Below are 22,816 nucleotides of genomic sequence, written 5' to 3' on the forward strand. Positions count from 1 at the left end.
TAGGTTGTCTGCCCCTTCGTTGCCCCTGATCCCTGCGTGACTCGGTATCCAGATATGTTGTGTATTGGTCGTCCCTCAGGGAGCAGAGCTCTACTGAGGATCTTGAGTGCTGTGCTGCTAATTCTGCCTCTAGTATAGTTCCGGCACGCCTCTTGTGAATCCGTTAAGATGTTAAGGGATCTCCCTGTCCTATATCCTTCATTCGCCTCCAGGGCGACAGCAATCTCCTCTGCCTCCGTTATGTTAGATACTTCGGCTGTGAGGCTTGTGATGTGTTCTCCGTGGTGATTTACAACTACTGCTACCGCGCTATTTTTGTGTGCTTGGGGGTATAGGGAGGCATCAGTGTAGACTGTGTTGTCCCGATGCCCCATGTTCCTCTCATAAAATTCAGCCCTAACCTGTCTCCTGTTAGCATGGAGGTTTGGATCCATGTTTCGGGGGATAGGTTGTATGCATAGCTTCTTTCTTAGCGGGTCCGGTATTGCGGCCCTGCTATTTTGTGGCTTTTCTATTTCCCGACCTAGCTTTGTCAGGAGCGCACTTCCAGTCGTTGTGTTGCTAAGTCTTCGTATTTGTGCCTTGAGCTGGCATTCTCTTAATTCTTCGAAGGTGTTACTGATTCCGAGTTGCATGAGCTTGTCGTTGGATGTATTTCTTGGGAGGTGAAGAGCTGTTTTGTATGCCTTCCGGGATATTGTCTCCGCTTGCTCCTTCTCTGCTTTGATAGTCACATGGTACGGTAATGAATATGTTACCCGGATGACCACTAGGCTGTTGACTAGCCTGAGTGTGTCCTCCTCCATCATGCCATACCTCTTGTGCGCTACTCTGCTGATCATCCGGCTTACTTGTCCTGCCGCTTTGCTTAGCAGTCTGAGTTTATGACTGCACTTCCGGCTTCCTTGCAGCCACATGCCGAGGATTCTGATCATCTTTTGTTCCGGGATGTTCCGGCCCTCTAGTTTTATTTCGAGTGGAGCATCCGTAGGGTGCCTACCCACTCTGAGGAGCTCAGATTTTTCCGTGGAGCATTTAAGTCCTCTTTGTTTTGTGTATTCTTCAATGCAGGTGGCAGCCTCTTGTAGCGCCTCCTGCTTCTCCCCCAGTGAGTCTTGGGTGGTCCAGATGGTGAAATCGTCTGCGTACATTGCATGACTAATCCCCTGGACTTGGCTGAGTTTCTTGGCGAGGTTGACCATCGCTATGTTAAAGAGTATTGGCGAGATTACTGAGCCTTAAGGAGTGCCCTTGCATGGCGTTTGAAAGGTGTCACTCCGCAGGTCTCCTAGGCCTACCGTCGCTGTTCTGTCCATGAGGAAGCTTCTAACGTAGTCATGGACCTTCTTCCTGCAGTTGGTGGTGTTAAGTCCTTCCATAATGGCGGCATGGGATACGTTGTCAAAGGCCTCTTTAATATCGATGGCCATGACAACCTTCTCCCCGTTCTTTGGCATTGTTTCGAGTACCTCTTCTTTTAGTTGTAGCAAGATGTCTTGGGTTGATAAATTTGCCCTGAATCCGAACATGGTGTTGGGGTACCATTCTCCGTCTTCTAGATGCGTTTGTATTCGTCGGGTTACTATTCTCTCGTACAGCTTGCCTAGGCATGATGTTAGCGAGATCGGTCTGAGGTTTTCAATTTGGAGTTTCTTGCCGGGCTTGGGGATCACGACGACTACGGCGTGTTTCCACTCCGCTGGGACCGTCCCTTCTTCCCATTGTTTGTTTAGGTATAGGGTGTGTTGGCTGATTGCTTCGTGGCTTAAATTTCGGATTAACGAGTTATGAATCTTGTCCGCTCCTGCTGCCGAATTTTTCGTTGTTGCCCTTATGGCCTCGACGACCTCTTCTCTTGTGATGGGTCTGTCCGTGGTTGGGTTTTCTTCGCCCTGGTAGTCGCCTTGGTAGCCGTCTACCTGGTCCTACCCGTAGCAATTCTCTCGTACTGCCTGGAGCAGCTGTTCTTCTGTACCTTCGTACTGGTGAATTAGCCTTTGGATGGATTTGCTGCTTCTTGCCTTGCTTTTGCTCGGATCTATGAGTGTTCTGAGGATCTGCCACGTTCTAGCCGTGCTGAGGGTGCCATTCAGCGAGGTACTTGATGCCACCCTTGTCTTGCCAGCTGCGTTGCATATTCCTCTGCTTGCCTGGTGATTTCGGCAATCTTCTTCTTTAGCTTTCTGTTTAGCTTTTGGCGCTTCCACCACTTGGTCAGGCCTCGTCTTGCCTCCCAGAGCCTGAGAAGTCGCTTGTCCACTTCTGGTGCTTGTTCTGTTCGATCCACTTCTTTAGTGTAGAGATCCCCGATTTGTCTAAGCTGTTGGCTCCAATCTTCTGCCGAAGTTATGTCGTCCTTAAGTTGTTTGCAGTAGGTGCGGAAGGCATCCCATGGAGTCAGTTAAGTTTGCCTTGCTGATCTTCCTTTGGATGCTTTCTGCCTCTGTGCTGACCCTAATGATGTAGTGGTCGCTGCCGAGATTTTCTTGCAGGTTCTCCCATTCGACTTGCTTAGCGCCCCTGACAAAGGTTCGGTCGGGACATGTGTCCACGCTTACGCTATCACCCTGTCTAGTAGGCTGACTTTCATCTGCGAGTAACTCGCAGCCTATGTTCTCCGCTGCTGTGCAGATGCCGCGCCCCTTTTTATCTTCGATCCTGCTGCCCCATTGTGGGGTTTTCGCATTAAAGTCCCCTGCTATTATTAGGGTATTCTGCCCTGCAAGCTTCTTTGCTTCCGCAAAAAGCTTAATGAAGTCTCCTTTATTTTTAGGTGGGCTGTACAAATTTACTATAAAAGTGCTTTTAGCTTTTCTTTTTCTCTTGGGAATCACTTCAGTTATTATGTGTTCTAGCTGTGTGTCTTCAAACTCCTTATGAGCTATGCTTGTGATTTTGTTCCTAATGAGAGTTGCTGTTCTTCCGTTCTCCTGACATGAGTGTCCTTTTAGGGTTGGGGTGAAATTTGTCTCTTGTAGAAGTATTAGACCTGGTGGGTTTCCTCTAGTGTTAATGAATTGCTGTAAGAGCCCTTGCTTACGCCTGTAGCTCCGGCAATTCCACTGCCATATCTCTAGTTGTTGTTGTCCTGCCATGTTATCGTATTGGTACTGTTGTTTGTTCCCTGGGATTCTGATCGAAACCTGCGCTCATTATAGAGGCGGTCCCTAGCGTCATTTACTGTCTTCCGTGTGTTTTGACTCTTTACATACTTGCGGAAGCTCTGATCTTGCAGGGCTATCTTTTGATTTAGTTGCTGTATCTGCTGCTGCATCTGCTGCATTTGCTGCTGCATGAATGTCTTTAGATCGTCTATTGTTGAGTTTCCTTCTTCATTAGTTTGTAAACTGTCTACACTCTGTTGTGGGGGTGAGGGTGCCCTTACAGGCGAGCAGCCTGTCTTTCGCATCTCTTGCATTTCCGCAATTAATTCGCTTATTTGTTTCTTAAGCTGTCTGTTTTCCTCTCGGGTCTGCTCTTGTTCCTTCCTGATGTTATTAATTTCGGCAGTAAGCCTTTTTTCATTTTCTGTTCGTGTGTTTGTGTTGTTGTGCGGAGCAAAAAGGGCCTTGGGAGGGCCCGCTCCCCAGCTCACCTTGACTCCGCCGCTCTTCTTCTGTTGCTGCTTCGGCTTCACCCAGGACTGCTGGCCGCCCAGGGGTGGGTAGGACTCGTCCCGCTCCCGGCTCCGGCCCTGGCCCTGGCTGCTGCTGCGCCCCCGGCTGCGACTCCTGGATTCGCTCCGGTAGTCACCTTGCCGCTCCTGGTCCTCGTTCCGGAACCAGCGCGGTCTCCGTGCCCCGCCTCTGCTTCGGCTGCGGCCGCGTCGCTGCTGGCTCTGGGGTCCCCATCGCAGTTCGTTGATTGGCTTCAGTCGTTGTGCACAGTCCTTCGTGCCCGCCGCGTGGGAGCCCCCGCATAGCAGGCACTTGGGTGTACATTGATGTCGTTCTTCCGGATCTTTCTGGCCGCATTGTCTGCATGCCTTGATTCCCGGGTTCGGACAGACGTCCGATCGATGTCCGTGTTGGCAACAAACGTAGCATATTTGCCGCGTCGGCCTATAGGGGTAGCACCACATCTCTCGATCCCCCGTATAGTACAAGACTTGCTTGGGGAGGATGGGGCCATCAAAGGTGATGACGGCTGTGCTCGATCGGCCTAGCATCCTTGCCGCCAGGATCTTCACCCCTTGTGAGTGGGTTCGTAAATTCGCCTTGAGTTCTTCGGCCGGAGACCCCGGGTCCACTCCGTGGATGACCCCGCGCAGCGTTCCCTCCGGCGCCGCCACGTGTGCGTTGATTCCGTAGCTATGCTCTCCAAACTTCAGTTGCGTGATGCGCCTGATATGTTGAGCAGCGCTTTCGTTATCGGTACTGATTATTATGATATTCGAGCCGGTGCGCAGTCGGATGATGAGATCTTCTGCCTTGTATCCGTGTCCGGTAGCCGCGACCACCGCCCGCGCCACTTGGTGCGTCTGCAGGTTCTTCACTGCCAGTCCTTTCGGCCGAAGTACTACTTTTAAATCATCCCTGGGAAGCGGAGGTAGCCTTCTCCTCGGCGCTCCTTCCCCCTCTCCTTGTTTCGGTGCAGTTGGCGTGCCACCTGTGCTCTTCGCCGCGCCTAGGGAATTTTCGTTCCCTAGTGCTTTTCCCGCCACATCTCCTGCTTGGCTTCCACTAGCGTTTCTTTTGCCGCTTGGACATGGCTATCTCCCAGTCCGGGTCCAAAACCTTGTTCTGACTTGCCTGTAGCGTTGTTGTCGCTGGGGTGCTGCTTTTTAGGGCTTGAGAGGATGTCGTTGGTCCGTGGGCGAAGGTCTCCCCGGTAGCGTCTTGATAGTCTTCGTCCATATTTTCTTGGGTTTCCGCCATAAAATTCGTCTGGTCTTTTAGCGGTGCGCGATATACGCTGGGATTTAGTGCATGGGTCATCGCTCCGTCGCTTCTACCGCTGGCCGAGGCCGGGAGGGCCGCAAAGCCCCGCTACTATGTTAGGCCTAATAGGCCTAGCTTCGGTCGGCCACGTGGGAGATCTTCAAAACCGTATAAATCCAAAAATATTGGACCCAGCGGTTTGAAAGAGGTGTCCTCGTGGCCCGCTTCGCTTTCGACGTCGTCTCCCACCAAAATTTGGGCAGTCCAGTCGAGTTAACCGGGTCAAAAGTCCCGAAAACTGCAGAGCGCATGTGAAGTGCGTCCGCTCTCCTCGGCTGCTTGCAGCGCCACCGAGTGTTCACGCTTGGTGGACATGTACTAGATTATATATTAGGCATCTAGTGTCCCCGCTTTGCGGACGTGCTCTAGATATAAAAACATTCATATTATTGACGTCCTATCAACGTGTAGCACGCCCAAATGATGATCCTTATGATGTACATCTAATAGATGCTCCTTTCATGACATGACGTTTGGATCTTTCCGGCACGTCGAATGGATATTAGTGGTTTACTGGGTGGTGAGAACACACAGCTTTAATTGTAGCAAGCGCCAACAAGCCCAGCAACAAAGCACTGCATTATACATAACTTATATGAGAAACATACAATCACGTTAGTATACAAACTGTTACTATGAGCTCATGCTTATATATACTCCCTCATTAAGGGCATCCCACAAGTGTTAGTGGGGAACAGTTAATAAACATAGTTTTCTCATTAAATTTCACCACTATTTTTGCAATTTACAGCAGAAAAACACAAACAAATTTAGGTGAAAAATTTTCTTAACTGAGAAATAACATTGGAACATAAACAACAGCAAAAAGTTGTCAATCGAACAACAAAAAGCTCTCTGTAGGAAGCCAGTAGGTCCCACTTCAGAACCAGAAGCCCAGCAGGTACCAGAAGAGGCTCCTTACAGGGACCATTTCAACCAGCAGCGCAAACCAGAAGGCTTCCTTCTGAGACCAGTAGACAGCACAAAGCCCGAAGGCTTCCTTCTGAAACCAGTAGACCCCAGCACAAAACCAGAAAGCATTCCTTCTGGGACCAGTAGATCAAAGCAAAAAACCAGTTGGTGCCCTACAGGGACCGTTTCAGAAGCGGCAAACCGTAGAAAAAAAAAGCAGGTGCTCATAAAGCTTGCGTTCTGCATAGCTGCATACAGGACGGAGTCCTCGGGACAAAAGCGCTGGCATACGGGCTTTGCAGAAAAGATGGCTCGAGCCACACACCTTCTTTATGATCGCCTGCTGATAAAAATGTGTTCTATATAACAAGCAAAAAAAGGCTTGAAATTTGCAATAGAAAACAAAAAGTTGTATCCGTAATCCACAAGTTTAAAACATTGCAAACCTTGCAGGGAGCAACATATATGCAAAGGAAGCTTAGAATTTATTCCAGTACTGGCGTAATTCTTTAAAAAGGTATGGAACGTGGTAGAATATTTTCTCTCACTGCTTCAATATCGCCGCTTTCTCCTTTCTTTCACTCTGTCCCTCCGCCCCAACCCGAGTTTTTCTCCTTCAGTCTCCTTTTTTCCCTCTCTCTGATTTCTGATCGTTCTACTTTTTCCTTATGCCCTGAAGCTCTTGCTGTCATTTCTCAGGAACCCTTGGCTTCAGCAGTAATTCCCTCCCCCTTCCTCTCACAATTCATCTAATCTCGCCCCATTCGCTCTCTTTTCCTCTAATTCCTTCTTTTTTTGTTCTCCCGCATTTCACTCTGCCATGCTGCTTCATTGTTTCATCATATTCTTTTCGTTTTTCAGGTCAACGAAGCCAGTCGTGTCACTGTGCACCTGTTGCAGCTGGACACAAAGCCTCCACGTTCGCCACATCTCTCCACGCTCAATACCCCCGTATTCCTTTCTGTTGAGCCGGCCTTTTTATTTCAAGCCGCTGAAGCAGCCACCAAGCCTGGACAAGATTCACCCTCCCCATTCTATAACACCCTTCCCACCTTTTCCCCCTCACTGGGCCTTTTTCCTCGGAGGCAAGGCGATACTCCACGCCATTGACGAATGCTTTACCCACACGACGACAACTCCTCTAGTTGAAACGTTGGCAAGCACTCTGAGGCTTTCCCCTCCTTTGATGGAAGCCAGCAGTCACCGAAAACAAGGAGCGTATGTTTTTTTTTACATTGTGGTGTTCAGTAATTGGAGATAATAGGGTAATTATATAAAGATAATTGTTTCGAAGCAGAAGGCCTTCTTCACTTTGTGAGTGCAAAGACACCATCTGCACACCCTCTCTTCACCATGTAAACATAAACGTTGCCGCATTACGTTCCATCTTCGCGTTGCTGTCGATCTACTCAGCGACCTCACAGTTGCAGGTTAGCAGTGGACGTGGTTCCTCTAGGACTGCAGTCGACCACGTGGTCCTGCCTGCCGTGCCCGAGGGGTTAACCATCACGCAGGGACCTTCGGCTGCCCAGGGATCCAGGGAGAACCTGCGTGTGAGAGACGTACCTGATGAAGACGATTAGAGCAAAGCCGGCGAGAAGAGGAGAACGGTGTCCGGCGGCCTGCCGTGTTACCCATAAGAGCGGCATTTACTTGACATCTGTTCTGCGTCGTGTTCCCTGCTCCATATAAAATCTGTCCACTTAACACTATATAAAAATGTTTCTTTCATGCAGTTTGGTATCAGCAGTGAAGTGGTGTAACATGTAAATTTAGTGCTCTCGTCACATATGTACAAAGAGCTACAATAACTCCCTCGCGGTTTTATTAACCTGTGTCTCTTAACCGTACTAGCCTTCCCCATGAGCCGGAATGCGATCGACCGAACAAACAGCTATGTCTTCGTGACCTCAATCACAGTCTGTTTACCGGGTAACTATAGTTGATTACCACGTAGTTATCTATATTTGCCAATGTATGAGAAAATGCGAAACACAAATTTTGTTCCTTCCCCCTTTAAAGGTGCAGTTGTGGAGTTTTGGGGGCCCGCTCAAGCCGATTTAATATAGCCTTTTCCTTGCCTCCTATTGGAAATGAATATTATTTATGTACAACATTTTCGAGTTAAAAACAATGAAGAATATCTACTTCAGCTTATTTTTCTTTCATTTCTACTGCACACGTGTATACGCTCTCATATTAGCCTGATATGTGCGGAGATAGGTGCTATTATGTCTAAATTACTGCAATCTTTTTCTTCGTGCAGTTCAGTGCAATGCGCCCATGCTTTTGAATAAAGCTATCCTTGTTGCATACGCTGCACTGAAGTTCAACAAGGCGGCTTGATTGTACTTCTGAGTTCACTCATACTTTTACATTGACTAGAACGAAGTGTGCCCACTTTGTCGATGAGCTAGCCGTCCATGCTTCGCAATCATGCAGCTCGCGCATCCATCGGCTGACATGTATAACCGGTGGCTGTAGGATCCTTAACAATGCAACGTTCGCTGCATTGTGTGCAGAGAGCCGCCGCCAAGTCTGGGCTGATCCAGTTGTGCTTTATTTTCCCTCTTCTACAAGCTGAAAGAAAACACTACAGTCACCTCGCAGACGAAAACTCCTTTCAGTGATCGACAGCGTACGTTTGCGTGACGCACTCTGCAGCTGGAAGACGTCAAGCTGAACGAAACAATTCCCAGCACGGTTTGAAGGGCGTGTTTGTAGTACTCATCTGCCAAAAGCACCTACTGGAGTTGGGAGAGTAAAGTCGTGGGTGCTCTAAACGCGCATTCAAAAGTGGCGCTGCGAGGCACGGAGAGTCCACGGCAGCAGAAAGACGGCGCGGCACAAACTTCCGTTTCGGTTTCGGTTATTTTTTTTTAGCTAAACCGGCTTGTTCATACACTGCCAAAGGCTGACATCCGGGACATGCTGCCCAACTTCAGGTGGCTTCACTTTCGGGCGCCCGATGCGGCATCCCAGTGGTTCTGCCGCCTCTAAAAAGGCACCTAGGCAAGGATAACGTGCGCAGCGCTCCAAGCGGAAATTACCTTTTTTTTACCTCAATTTTGATACACAGGCGGCATAGGCGTTTGACACCCTCTCTTCTAGTTCACTTTACCCGCGCACCACACTCGACACGACCACCGACGACCACACGACGACCACACGAGACCCTCTAAAGAACGCAACGGCTGCCACGCCGCTGCTAACACAAGAAGGCAAAAACAACATTCGATCATGCCGCTGCCGCCGCTGTTGAAGCGGCGCTGTAAGCGGTTTTGAGATTAATTAATTTTCTACAGGAAATATATCGAAAGAATAAAGTTGAAATACATGAGAAGGAATTAAGGGTACATCAACTGTCCAGGTACAAAAAAAACTAAGGCAAGGTTGTTCTCTATCACCGCTGCTGTTCATGCTTTATGTGATAAGTATGGAGAGAAGGCTACAAGGAAGCAATCTAGGTTATGATCTTTGCCGGGTTCGAACCCGACCGCGGCGGCTGCGTTTTTATGGAGGAAAAACGCTAAGGCGCCCGTGTGCTGTGCGATGTCAGTGCACGTTAAAGATCCCCAGGTGGTCAAAATTATTCCGGAGCCCTCCACTACGGCACCTCTTCTTCCTTTCTTCTTTCACTCCCTCCTTTATCCCTTCCCTTACGGCGCGGTACAGGTGTCCAACGCTATATGAGACAGATACTGCGCCATTTCCTTCCCCCCAAAACCAGTTATTATTATTAGGTCATGATCTGTCATACACATTAGGCGGAAAGGTTGTTGAGCAACGACTACCGGGTTTAATGTATGCGGACGATATTGTACTGTTAGCGAATAACCAAAAAGATTTGCAAACTTTGGTGAACTTGTGTGGAGACGAAGGAGACAGTCTAGGTTTCAGTTTTAGCGCAACTAGGTCAGGTGTGATGGTTTTCAACGGCACAACTGATCAGGAGCTTACAATACAGGGCCATGAAATACCCAGAGTGGCCGAATACAAATATCTCGGGGTATGGGAAAAAAGGGCATATGTACACGGAAAAACACGAACAGTCTCTCATAGCAAAAGGGCGAAGAGATGCCGGGATGATGAAACATGGGGCCTTGTGGGGGTACAACAGGTATGAAGTCCTCAGAGGTATTTGGAAAAGAATAATGGTGCCGGGGCTTACTTTCGGGAATGCGGTTCTATGCTTAAGAGCTGAAGTTCAGTTGCGATTAGAAGTAAATCAGAGAACTGTTGGAAGATTAGCACTAGGTGCCCACGGGAAAACCACAAACGAGGCAGTACAGGGGGATATGGACTTGGCAACGTTCGAAGCACGGGAAGCTCAGAGTAAAGTACTATACGAAGAACGCCTGGGGAAATTGGACGATAACAGTTGGGCAGATAATGTATTTAAATACCTGTACAGAAAGAGCGATGAAACACAGTGGCGGAAACGAACTAGAAAGCTGACCAGTAAGTTTGCCAGGGACGAGGAAGGAGAAAGAAAGAGCATTAAACGGCAGGTTAAAAACGTCGAAGGTAAAAATTTGACACGTTCAATGAAAAAGAAGCATAGTGTAGAACTATATCGATGCTGGAAAAGGCAGATCAGGAAGGAAACATTTTATGATAACTCAAGGGGCAGTGCCCTCCTCTTTGAAATATAGGTCAGGGAGTCTTAGAACGTTCAGCTAAAAAAAGAAATTTAACGAAGAAGATGACACATGTGCTGTGTGTGGTAAATCTGTAGAAACAGACCACTTTTATTAAAACGTGGGGCCCAATACGCCGCAGCTCACATACTGCTAGGGCTGTGAGATTGTGACTGTAGACAACAGTGCTATGCAATAGCTGCGTTACTTGAGTAAAGTTAAATTTCATATGTAGAGCTTAATCCCTTCAGTCAAGAACAACCGTCCACTAGAATTAAATTTTAGTTTTTAGATTTCTATAAGGAACATATCCAACAGCTCAGAAAAAATTCCCACCATCACAGATACCTTGATGTGTGAATATTTAAATTTTCAAATGCGAATAATAAGAAAAAAATACCTTGCAATATCGAATGGAGTGTACGTTTTCTAAAAAAACAATTTAAAAATATAAACGTGCAAACATTGTTCCAAGTTCTTTTTCAAAATAGTATCCCGCCTTTCGAACGAAAATATACAAAACTATACTGACTCTACCATACTAAAAAAAACATGTCCTTAGAAATGTATATTGCTTGATTGAACAGCATTAACTGCATGCAATAGGTGATGTAGACATGCAGAATGAGTAACCATATGAAACCATGAATTCATACAATGCAACATTTAAAGGTAAGAGGATGGATAGTAATACCTCATGAATTCGGACATCAAGGGACCGGAAGAAATTCCCAAATTATCCGAAGGTTGAGTTATGAATAGCCCCTTGCCTCCATTCTTCTCGAAGCTGGTTCATAGTTCATACCACAGTCATGGATTGTGTAACAAACACATACATCATGAGCAATAGACAAAAACAAGGTTTCCATTTTTGGACAGAAAATTCTAAATAATTACATGTAAATATAATATTGTTACACTTCATTCAGCAAAAAGTCACCTTCTGTTACCGCAAACATAAAAATAGTATAGACGTCATGGTGCGGGTTAAACCCATGTAGCAACAGATACTGTTCAGCCAGCCGGTGTGAGCTGTGTTATACACATGAAAAATAATGACAAGCTCCAATGCCCAGCCATGACAAACCACACTGCACTGTGTACATTGAATTAGCAACTGCAGTGAAATGCACATTAAATGTGGCTTTCATTTCAGAGCAGTCGACATATAACGGATTAAATTGCCACCCTGAATGTCTGGCTGAACAGTAATAAAAGCTGTTGCTGCAGATTTGGTAGAGATGCTTCATCATAATGTCCCAAATGTGACTAAAGCAAAAACAAGAAACAGCAGAGAAAATAAACAAAATAATGAGAAATGCACTCGCATGGTACTGTAACAAGAAAGACAAGTAAGGCTAGACATTTCTTAAAGTTCCTATAGCACCAGAATGGAGATTAAGGATGGCCCACCAATAGCCCATTCATCCATTGGCTACTTATTGCACGGAATGTATTTTTGTTCACAACACCTAGCTCCATGAAAATCTTGAAAAATTGGGGGAAAAAAATATTCTCCTTCCACTGTGCTCTATCAAATGATAACAAGGTGTCCTGTATAATCATACCCTTCTTTATGCTTATACCATGTTGCCCCATGGTATCTTCAACAATAACCCTCATCGATGCTGCAAGTATCTATGCTTTTGATGGATGGGCCAATCATTATGCACACCATTTCGTCCATGAACAACAGGCACTAGGAGCTATAAAAAGTTAATTCACAGGCTATGAACATCAGGACAAAGCATCCATGAAGGCAAGGATTTATATTGAAGGCTTCTTCCTGTGGTAGCATGTATTCCTTTGGCTTGTCAGTATTAGCCTGCAAAATTAACAGAGAAAAGCAGTGTAAGTGAATAAAAACTGCACTGCCATTAACAGCGATGCTTAAATTTTTTCTTTATAAATGACTGCATGTTGGACAACACACAAAAAGTACCCAGAACCATCCATCAGTTACAGAGAAAAAAGGATATGAAAGAATGTGGACAAGAAAGAAATATCAGCAGACATTATGCTTATGATACAACTATTTAGCTTATACTATGGCTGGAAATCAATGCCTTGTGCAGCCCTAGGTTGCAGCTCACTTATGGAGGTCAGTGGCTGTAGCTCTGGACATGGGAGATGGGAAGCAGGGGGCTTGGCTTATGCCAAAACATGGTGACAATTTCGAAAAATTTCGATCAAATGAGAGTCTTTAATGCGCTCTGACACCGTATACCACATGGGTGTGCTTGCATCTAACTTCCATCGAAATGTAGTGACCGTTGCCAGGATTTCATTCGACAACATTGCACTCAGCAGCAAAACAAAAAAGCCATTGAACCAGTACAGCAATTTGCATCAATATCCATGTTTCACATGTTGCCAGGTTGCTGCTTCTATTTGTTCACTTGTGAGAAAAGCGTTTCTGGCCTTGCAATGAAATAGGTACCGGATGTTGCATACACATTTGAAGATTTGCATGCACTGGAATGTTTGGCTCAGGTGTGTTCATGAAAGTCCACATTTGTGCATAACATTGAAGTAATTGCAATCAAACTCCTCCCGAGCACGGGAGCTGGCTACAAACAAGGACATTTTTTGAAGCTCCTGGCTGCGTCAAGCTACATGTTGATTGCAGTTATGGCTAAACATGGTTGACAGGACACTGAAATAACCTGTTTCGTTACATCTGCAGAAAATTGCATTGTGTTGCATTTCAGAGGGTCTTATGTCTCCCAATTTCCTAGTGGCTGTTTCACCATATGGAAGTTATGTTTCATTTGCTTGTTTTGGAATCTGTTTCACATTGTGGAATTCCTTGAAAACACTCTCTAAAGCAAGGCCTGGTAGAATTCCAAGCACACTCTGAGTTCCTCAAATGCTCTATAGAGATATCTGTATATTTATGCAATGGATTGGGTCTAGTAGTAAGCTCCTCTAGTGCTGCATACAGCTCTGGGCAGACAAAGGAGTTGACAGGTACCGTTTACTTGATCTGTGTTTTCTACTTGCCATTACAGTGTGTGAAAGGCCCAACAATGGGAAGTTTTGTGGGGCGATAATTTTCTACAGAAGTGAGTAACGCTTTCTGCTCTACCTGGTCCTGTGGAAACAATGCGCTGGTGTTATCGTGACCAGCAATGACGACCAAACAGGAAATTGTCATGTGCGTGTAACAGTACTATCCTCTCTCGTGCAAGTATCGCTAAGCTCTCCCCTCAGTTTCCACCAATTGGCCCATTCTATGAAATGAAAAGTCTTCCAGACACAAGTACAAGGCTGACGTGACATGCAAGTTTAATACACTTGGCATACCACGCCATCTCTAATCAGGTACGTACTTGTGCAAAGAGAATAGGTCACAGCGAAACTCGTCCAAACAATAGTAATAATACCATACCAATAACAGAGAAAAATGACTAGATCTTTTCTTTCAGTGTAATTAATCTCAGTGTGAACAGCAGATCCCACCTCAAAAGATAACACATAGTTAAGGTGATGACAAGAAGGATAGAGAGTGAACCATTTGAAAAGTTTCCGCAAAAAACTGAATATACCCTGTATGTCAGGCAAGCATTGCCAGATATTTTTTTTTCAGGGGATAAATTTCTGCACAGTAATAATCTGGCACTGAAAGAGAAGAAATTCCCCAAGTATTTAGGAATTTCCGAAACAAAATTGAAACTTTGTAAAGCAGAAATGGGAGACGCTTAAACATACAAAAATGGTAAAGTAAAAAGCGTTTCAGTAGTGATCTGGTATCTCTCTGTATCCTCTTTCTTATCCATCTGCTACAGAGTACAATAGCAATCACCCCAAAACACACCTTAACCCTTCGACACGTTATGTGCACAACAGCACATAAAGCAAACTCGCAGCTTTTTCCGAGAGTGGGCTGCATCTAGTAGCCTTTCTTTGTTTTGAGGTGAACTTCACATCCTTCATAATGCAAATGCGCTAGATTTTTTTTATGCCATACAGTGAATGCAGTGAATATTTTGTGAAACAGTGAGCGGTATAGCATATCGTCCGCCATTCTTCTGCAAAAATATTTTGCCACCATTTTAGCATAACTCTTTGCCTCAATGTCAAATGTAATGCTCACCTTCGAAATAGAAATTATTTTCATGGACCTTCGGGAGTTTACCTTCTAAGTCAAAGCATATTTATGTCGCTATTTTAGTCAATTAGGACACTACAAAAATTCGCACCTTCCTGCCATAATATGTTCTAGAATTTTGCGCTGGAAAACTGACAGGCTGTCTTCATAAAAACCTGAATATATTATTTAGGCTGAAAAACGTTCCATTTTGATGAAACAAGAAATGGTGCATTCCATACATAACCATTTTCGTTGCAAACAATACAGTGTAACTGTGAGCTAACACTGCCCAACAAATTGAAAACATCGATGCCAGTTAAACATTTATCGTGTGCATACAAATCGAGCTGCACTCTAGTAATACCACATTGCATTTGTCAAATTTTTCACACAGCACTAATGCAACCAGATCATGGGGAATAATTTTTAAGTGTGCAGTTTTGGTTGCTGCTCATATAAATGTTAATTACCCTAACTTACGTAAACGACTACTGATATACAAAATGAACACTTGGCATATTTCTCCGAACCAACCAACAAAACATCTGTCCTCTATTGTGACACTAGTGAGGGAATGCAACCACACACAGTAGTACTCTTGAAGGTACAACGCTGAGCAGTGCAACAAGTGATGCCAGAAATATTTTCTGGGGGTGGGGGTGCTAAAACTCACACAAATGGCAAACGAAAGAGTGCCAGTGCTGTGGAGTTTTAAAGTACAGAACACAAATAAAGGGCATTAGAACTACAACAAACAGTCAGTATGTCAATACCACTTTTCGGCAGCAGGTGTAACAAAATAGTCATGGGAAGCAACCAACAACGCACAGGAATAAATAAAATGGAATCTGAAAACACACTGAAAGATTTCTCACCACAGTGCAGTGAATGTTTCTAAAAGCACATCAGCTGAACAGCTTATAATGAATTGCAGCAATTACAACACTGACATCAGTGGTGACAGACCGAATAGACTTCTTATCATTAACACCCAATGTAAATATGACAAGGCTAGCTTCAGTAACATGTGCAGCTTACAAAGAAGCTTACTCAAACCACAATTTCAGAACAAGTGCTATTAAAACATAATTCTTAAAGCCTAAAAACAAAAGCAAGCCACGTAATCTTGAGGCTCAAGTTTTTTTCTTCCCCCTCATACGTTTTCCTAGCACTATTAAAATGCCAAATTGAAAACACAACACATCCGAAGTTTTCAATTTTGACGCTAAGCAAACAAAGCTGCAGTGATAAACGGCAGTACTCCAAAACCGTTTTTAAAAATTTAGGTATCATCAATTGGACTGATGTGGAGGGCATGTGATAGCCTTTGCTTTTCATTCACCAATGTATTACATTAATAATAATAATAATTTGTTTTCGAAAGAAAGGAAATGGCGCAGTATCTGTCTGCAGTATCTGTACCGTATATCTTTGAAAACCTTAACTGTGCCGTAAGGAAAGGAATAAAGGAGGGAGTGAAAGAAGAAAGGAAGAAAGATGTGCCGTAGTGGAGGGCTCCGGAATAATTTCGACCACCTGGGGATCTTTAACGTGCACTGAGATCGCACAGCACACGGGCACCTTAGCGTTTTGCCTCCATAAAAACGCAGCTGCCGCGGTCGGGTTCGAAGCCCGGAACTCCGGTTCAGTAGCCGAGCGCCCCAAACACTGAGCCACTGCGGCACGGCAATGTATTCAATTCCGATTCTATTTTTTCACTCACCAACACTCCAATCATGATTACATTCCAATTATGCAAAATCTGTCACAATATTATATTGCAGAAATGCCATCTCTAAAAACACAAGTACACTTGGGACAACAAAATTCAACAGAGAGTCAGGCCACATTTTTTTCCCCATCTTCATCATAAACCTGAGACCAAGTACCAGCAATAAATATATTAGACACACTGCCGCTGAATGCTTTTCTTCAATGGGAAGTGATGCCACCCCATATGTCAGATTATTTTTTTTTTCGTTCACGCAAGTCTGGAAGTCCAATGTACTTGTGGCTCTAGAAGAAGAAATGGAATAGCCCAGTACCAGTGCAGTACAAGAGCATGTGTCAGTGTCTCCTTTAGGCAAGGAGCGCGTCAACATTAAAGAATGGCTGCAAATCAAACTAGCTACCGACATAGCTTAAAAAGGAACACTTGTCATAGGTCACCTAGTTAGCATGCTGCCAGCTGGTTGTCAACAGGACCGCTACCAAAATGCGTTCCAAAGGGCACCAGAGAACTCAGCTGTTCCTTTAGTGTCCTGGATCTTTGTGGTGTTTTAAACTGCACTTAACTGAGAACGCCTTAGAGCACAAGTCACAATGGAATGGTTTTTCATGCCTATGGGACCGCACGTGCACCATAAGGGTTACCTTTTGTTCAAATGCCATGGGGCACAGCTGGCACTAGAAAGGCTTCTCACCAGTGTGAATGCAGACGTGTCTTACCAAAGTATCTTTTCTAGAAAAGGCACTGTCACGAAAACTGCAACGGTATGGATGATCACTTGTATGGGTGCGCAGGTGTCTGACCAGGCTGTCCCTTGTTGCGAACGCGCTATCCCAGTTACTGCAATGATACGGGCGTTCGCCTGTGTGGGTGCGAATATGCGCTACGAGGTCAGATCTCTCCTGGAAAATCTTGCCGCAGTGGGTGCACTGGTGAATTTGCTTGCCTGTGGGCTTGTCCTGGTGAGTACTCATGCTTGTACTAATGGATGGCACACTGTGGTTGACAGGGTGCTTTTCATCAGGTGGACTTTGTCCAGGAAACATGCAAACGTTGTGGTCTCCCATGACTGATCCTGCATTTCAAAACCACAGCACTTTCATCAAAACCTTGCGCCCAAGATGCCACAGCTTGCTTAAAACTAGTGAAGAAAAGCCATATTTAGTATGCAGAGTCTAGGCCCCTCAGTCGAGAAGAACTGTCCAGTGGAAGTAAATCTTCAAAATTTTGGGTTTATGTCAGGGACATGGCAACATAGCAAAAAAATAATTCCCACCAACTTCGATGCCCAATTATTAGGAGTCTGCAAATATTTAAATTGCAAATATGAACAAAAAATTTTAAGATATAAATAAGCAAACATTGCACAGACTTCTTTTTAAAAAAAAAAGTGTATAGCCTTTGCAACCAGAAGATAAAACACTATACTGACTCAGCACTACACAATATAAAATGGTGTGCACAGAACTGTATATTGTGTGATTAGAAAGCATTAACCAAGGTTTTTAATAATTTCATGATTTCCAGCTCTGATCCTTTTTATGTGTAAAGGAGGAGAGATCAAGCTAACAGAAACAGTACTTAAAAGGATACCATAGGTGATGTGATCACGCAACATGAGAAACAAAATGAAATCAATGAATTCATATGAAGCAACAATTAAAGGTAACATGATGGGTAGAAAAACATAATTCGAATTTCCAGGGATTGGAAGATACTACCAATTTATCCAAAGCTGGAGTTATAAAATGCCCTCTCCCACATCACTGATAAAAAAATTGCGGTAAATCCTTGAGAGGAGGCTCACAGTGCAAACAGTGATAAGCCCGTGACAAATGTGCAGTTTCGGCATACTGGAAGAACAACACAGACACAATTGTTTCCCTAAAGTCCTCACAAATCAGTTTTCCTTTTCCTATTAATAATATGTTAAGTTGCAGAGGTATTTCTCACATATTGTGAGGCATATTTTGGGAATATTTTCTGGATGCAATAATTGCTAGGGCCTGATACGTCCAATCTATTGGTTCAGTTGGATCCAGTGAGGTTCAAGTGGTCGGTTGGCTACAACACAACTGGAACCAATTCGAACATCCAAATGGAACCAGTTGGAATGTCCAATTTGTTCCAAACAAAATTCCCAAACTTTTTTTTTTTTGACTGTGGATAGTGTAGCAGGGGGTGGTAGAAAGTTAGATGGCCTGATGAGATTCAGAAGTTTGCGGGCATACAGTCGGCACAGCTGCCAAAGGACAGGGATAATTGGAGAGGCATGGGAGAGGCCTTTGGCCTGCAATGGTCGTAGTCAGGCTGCTGCTGCTGCTGATGATGAAAAGATGTGTTCTCATCCTGTGATAGTTTGAAGCAGGTGGTCACGCATCATGTTCACAGCTCGTGTGATGTGACCAACCCACCTGCAGAAATTTGCTAAACATCCAAGCCAATCGGTGCCCGCGTGATAACGGTCGACCCGATGAATGACAGAAACAAATGCCTTTGTACAGTTTACCAGACACTTTAAATTTAATGTTTGGATAATTTGCTCAGATATTTTGGTTCTGCCATGAAACGAAAGTCAGCACAATATTCGATTGCTGCTGACTAAATATTTCAAAATTTTTGAAAATTAGAAACTCTCAGATACTAAATTCTCGAACTGAGTACGAGCCGAATAACAAACATGTTCAATTCGAAATAGAAATTTCGAATATTTACACTCCCACCCTTATTTTCAATATCGACATCCTCTCATAAGTCTGTATCTGACGCAACTTCAAGGCCTCAAACCGTTCCGACTCATTCCTGTCACTAGAGTACCATTTTAGAACTAAGGTATCAAAACAAGCAAATGAAAGCACACATGAAGTACTCTTGCCAGAGCTATTATTAATATTATTAAAGAAGATTATTAATGTATAGGGGAGTTTAACATCCCAAAGCAACTCAGGCTATCAGGGAGACTCTAGTGAAGGGCTTCAGAAATATCGACCACCTGGGGTTCTTTAACGTGCACTGACATCGCATAGTACACATATTAATAAACAAGAGGCATACATCAAACACTTTTTCGTTAATTTTATGACTGGCTTGAGACGGTTCTCAAAGCGTGCTGCAATGGGTACCATATATATAGGTAGCAGCCATTTTCAGCAAAAAAATTCACAGCAGTAGTAAAAACAGACACAAATTTAATGTGCGCACATGAATAAACTGTGACTGGAGGGATTAAAAGGTGCACAGTTGTGAAGTGAAATTTCCTTCTTTTAATTCTGCATACAGTTCGCATTTCACCTGGCAAAAAGCGCATGTTACCGGCAGACCGTAAGAGTGCAAAACCCTCCTATCTCAAAGCTGGTTCATACCTCGTCGCATACCAAACTAACATACACTTAGTAATAGACGTAAACCTAGTTTCCATGCTCAGACACAAACTTTTTAAAAATTACACTTAAGGATAAGGACAATTTATAAAATTACAGGTAAAGATGAGGACGCTACAGTTCATTCCACAGACACGTGCTATTAACACAAACCGAAAAATGGAATTGACGTCAAGGTTTGAGTTAAACTCGTGTAGCAACACATACTGGTTACCCAGGTGGTGTTAGTAGTGCTATACACATAAGAATATCATCAGACTTCTATGTGCACTTTGAATTAGCAACCAATTATGGCTTTTGCTCGAGAGCAGGTAAAACAGAACTGGTTAAAGTTCAACACCGAAAATCTGCTTGAACAGTAATAAAAGCTGTTGCTGTAGCTTTGGTAGAGATACTTCATAATAAGGTCTCAGACATGACTCAAGCAAAAACAAAAAACAGCAGAGAAAATAAACAAAATAATCAGAAATGTGCATGGTACTGTAACAACAAAGTCAAGTAAGGCAAGACATTTCCAAAAACTAAAAGCCCTTTAGCACCAGAAGTGAGATCAAGGATGGTTCACCACACATGCATCCATTCAATGGCTACTCACTGCACAGAACGTATTACTTTTACTGCACCTTCTTAATTCAGCAAAAATCTTGAAATATTACGGAAAAAAATATTCTGCTTGCTCTATCAAATGACAACAAGGTGACCTGCATACTTATATCCTTATTTATGCTTAGCCCATCTTGCCCATGGTATCTTAAACATAGCCATCATTGATCTCCCAGTATCTGTGCTCTCAAAAAATGGGGCATCATGCACTCCGCTTTGTCTGTATAGACAACGTTCTGAGGCCTGTAAGCAAGCTCTTTTACAGACTATGAACATCAGGCCATTGAGGCTATGAGGGTTGGGAAGATTTGTAATTGCAGGCTTCTTCATCTGGTAGCATGTATTCCTTGGCTCATTGATATTAGCCTGCAAAGTTAAGAGAGAAAAGCAGGATAAGTAAAATAAAAACTGCAATGCCCTAAGCAGCGATTTTAATATGCTTCCTTTATAAATGACTGCATGTTTGACAACACATAAAAAGAACTTGGGACCATCCATCACTTAGAGTCAAAAGATATGAAAGAATCTGGACAAGAAAAATATGCAAACAGGCACTGTGCTCAGCAACTACTCAGCTTATACTATGGTCACAAATCTGTGCCTAGAGCAGCCCTAGGCCGCAGCCAACATTTGGAGGTGTGTGGTTGTAACTCAGACTTGGGAGATGGGGAGCAGTGGGGCTTAGTTTCTGCCAAAACAAGGTACCTATTAGTTTCCAATAATTTGTTACGTTGGTTTTCTTTGATGTGCACCGACACCACACAGCACATAATTTCTTTGTATTCAACTTCTTTCACAATGTAGCCACAGTAGCCAGATTTAATTGCACTTGGCAGCCAAACGCCACAGCCACTTTGCCATCGCGGCAGTTTGCATATGTGTTTTATCGCATACCACACCACCTCTAATAAGGAACATACTAGCAGGAAGACAGGACACTATGAACAAACATGTACGACATGAACAGAGCGAAACATGCCAAATGTGTTTCTTTGTTGCATCCAGTTCTCTTCGTGCAAGTACGTACCTTAATAGAAATGAGCCCGCTCACCCAAACAGAAGTATTAAAGGGGCTGTGAAGGATGCTCTAATAAAGTTGTGGCATGCATGGGATATTGAAGCACGTCACTCCACGAATAGTGTTTAGCAAGGCATATTTAAATGTGCTTTGTAGAGGCTGAGTTATCTGTAGTTAAATTCGAATTTCAGCGCCTTTCCCTCTCCTCTCATCACTTTTTGCACGCTGGAAGGTAGGCGCTCTTTTGCCGACCCCCTCTGGGAGCGAAGCTTCCCAACCCACAGGAGCCAAGCGGCTTATTGACCGTGGCCACTGTAGCTGCCTGACGTCTGCAAGAATCTAACCAATGGCCACCTCTCACCTTGTATACGCAGATGCAGGGGACGCAGAAGGGTGCGAGGATAACAAGTCGCCGGGAAGGGCTCGCCAACTCTGACGCGCGATTGTGGGTCGTCTGCTGCGAGTAGGACAGTATTATTTGGCTCGTTTTCATGGCAACACAGTGCAGTGATTAAGCGAGTTGATCTGCTCTCCTCGGAAGACGTTTCGGAGCCCCTTTAATACCACAGCAATACCCGAAAAAAATGACCAGATCTTCTATTTAGCTTAAAGAATAGTGTGAATAGCATATCTCACCTCAAAAGATAACACAGTGTTAAGGTGATGACTAGACTGATGTCAAGTGAATAATTTGAAAAAGTGTAGGAAACTGGTCACAATGTACTCAGCATGTCAGGCAAGCATTGTCAGATTTTTTTTCCAGAGGATAAATGTTTCCACAGTAATTATCTGCCACTGAAAGAGAAGCAATGCATCAAGTATTGACGAATTTCCAAAACATAGTTCAAATTTTGTCAAGCAGAAATAGGAGATGCTTAAACGTAGAAAAATGGTGAAGCATAAAGTGCCACAATAGTGACCAGGTACCTCTGTGTATCCTATTTTTTATCCCTGTCTGCTACAAAGTGGAATAGCAAATCGCTCTAAAATACACTTTAACCTTTTGACACGTTATGGGCACGAATGCATATAAAGCGAACTCAGTTTTTTCAGAGAGTGGACAGCATCTAACAGCGATTTCTTTGTTTTGAGGTGATTTTCGAATCCTTCAAGTTACAAATAAGCTAGATTGTTTATGCCACATAATGAATTATTTCACAAAACAGTGAGCGGGGTAGCAAGTCATCTGCCATTTTTCTGCGTACATATTTTGTGGCCAGTTGTAAAACGATTTGTTTACTCTCAACGTCAAGCGTAATGTGCACTTGCAAAAAAAATTTATTTACGCGACGCGTTGCATATTCACTTTATGAGTCGCGGCTTATGTGCGTTGCTGTTTTCATTAATTACGACAGTGTGTACACAACTTCCCACATTTCCGCAACAAAACATCCAGTGGTTTGCACTGAAGAACTAACAAATTGTCTTTCTTAAGGCATGAAAATACTATTGAGGCTGAAAATTACTTAATTTTGATGATAACAAGAAATAGCACACCAAA

Source organism: Amblyomma americanum, chromosome 8 (genome assembly GCF_052857255.1).
Source record: "Amblyomma americanum isolate KBUSLIRL-KWMA chromosome 8, ASM5285725v1, whole genome shotgun sequence".
NCBI lineage: Eukaryota > Metazoa > Arthropoda > Arachnida > Ixodida > Ixodidae > Amblyomma > Amblyomma americanum.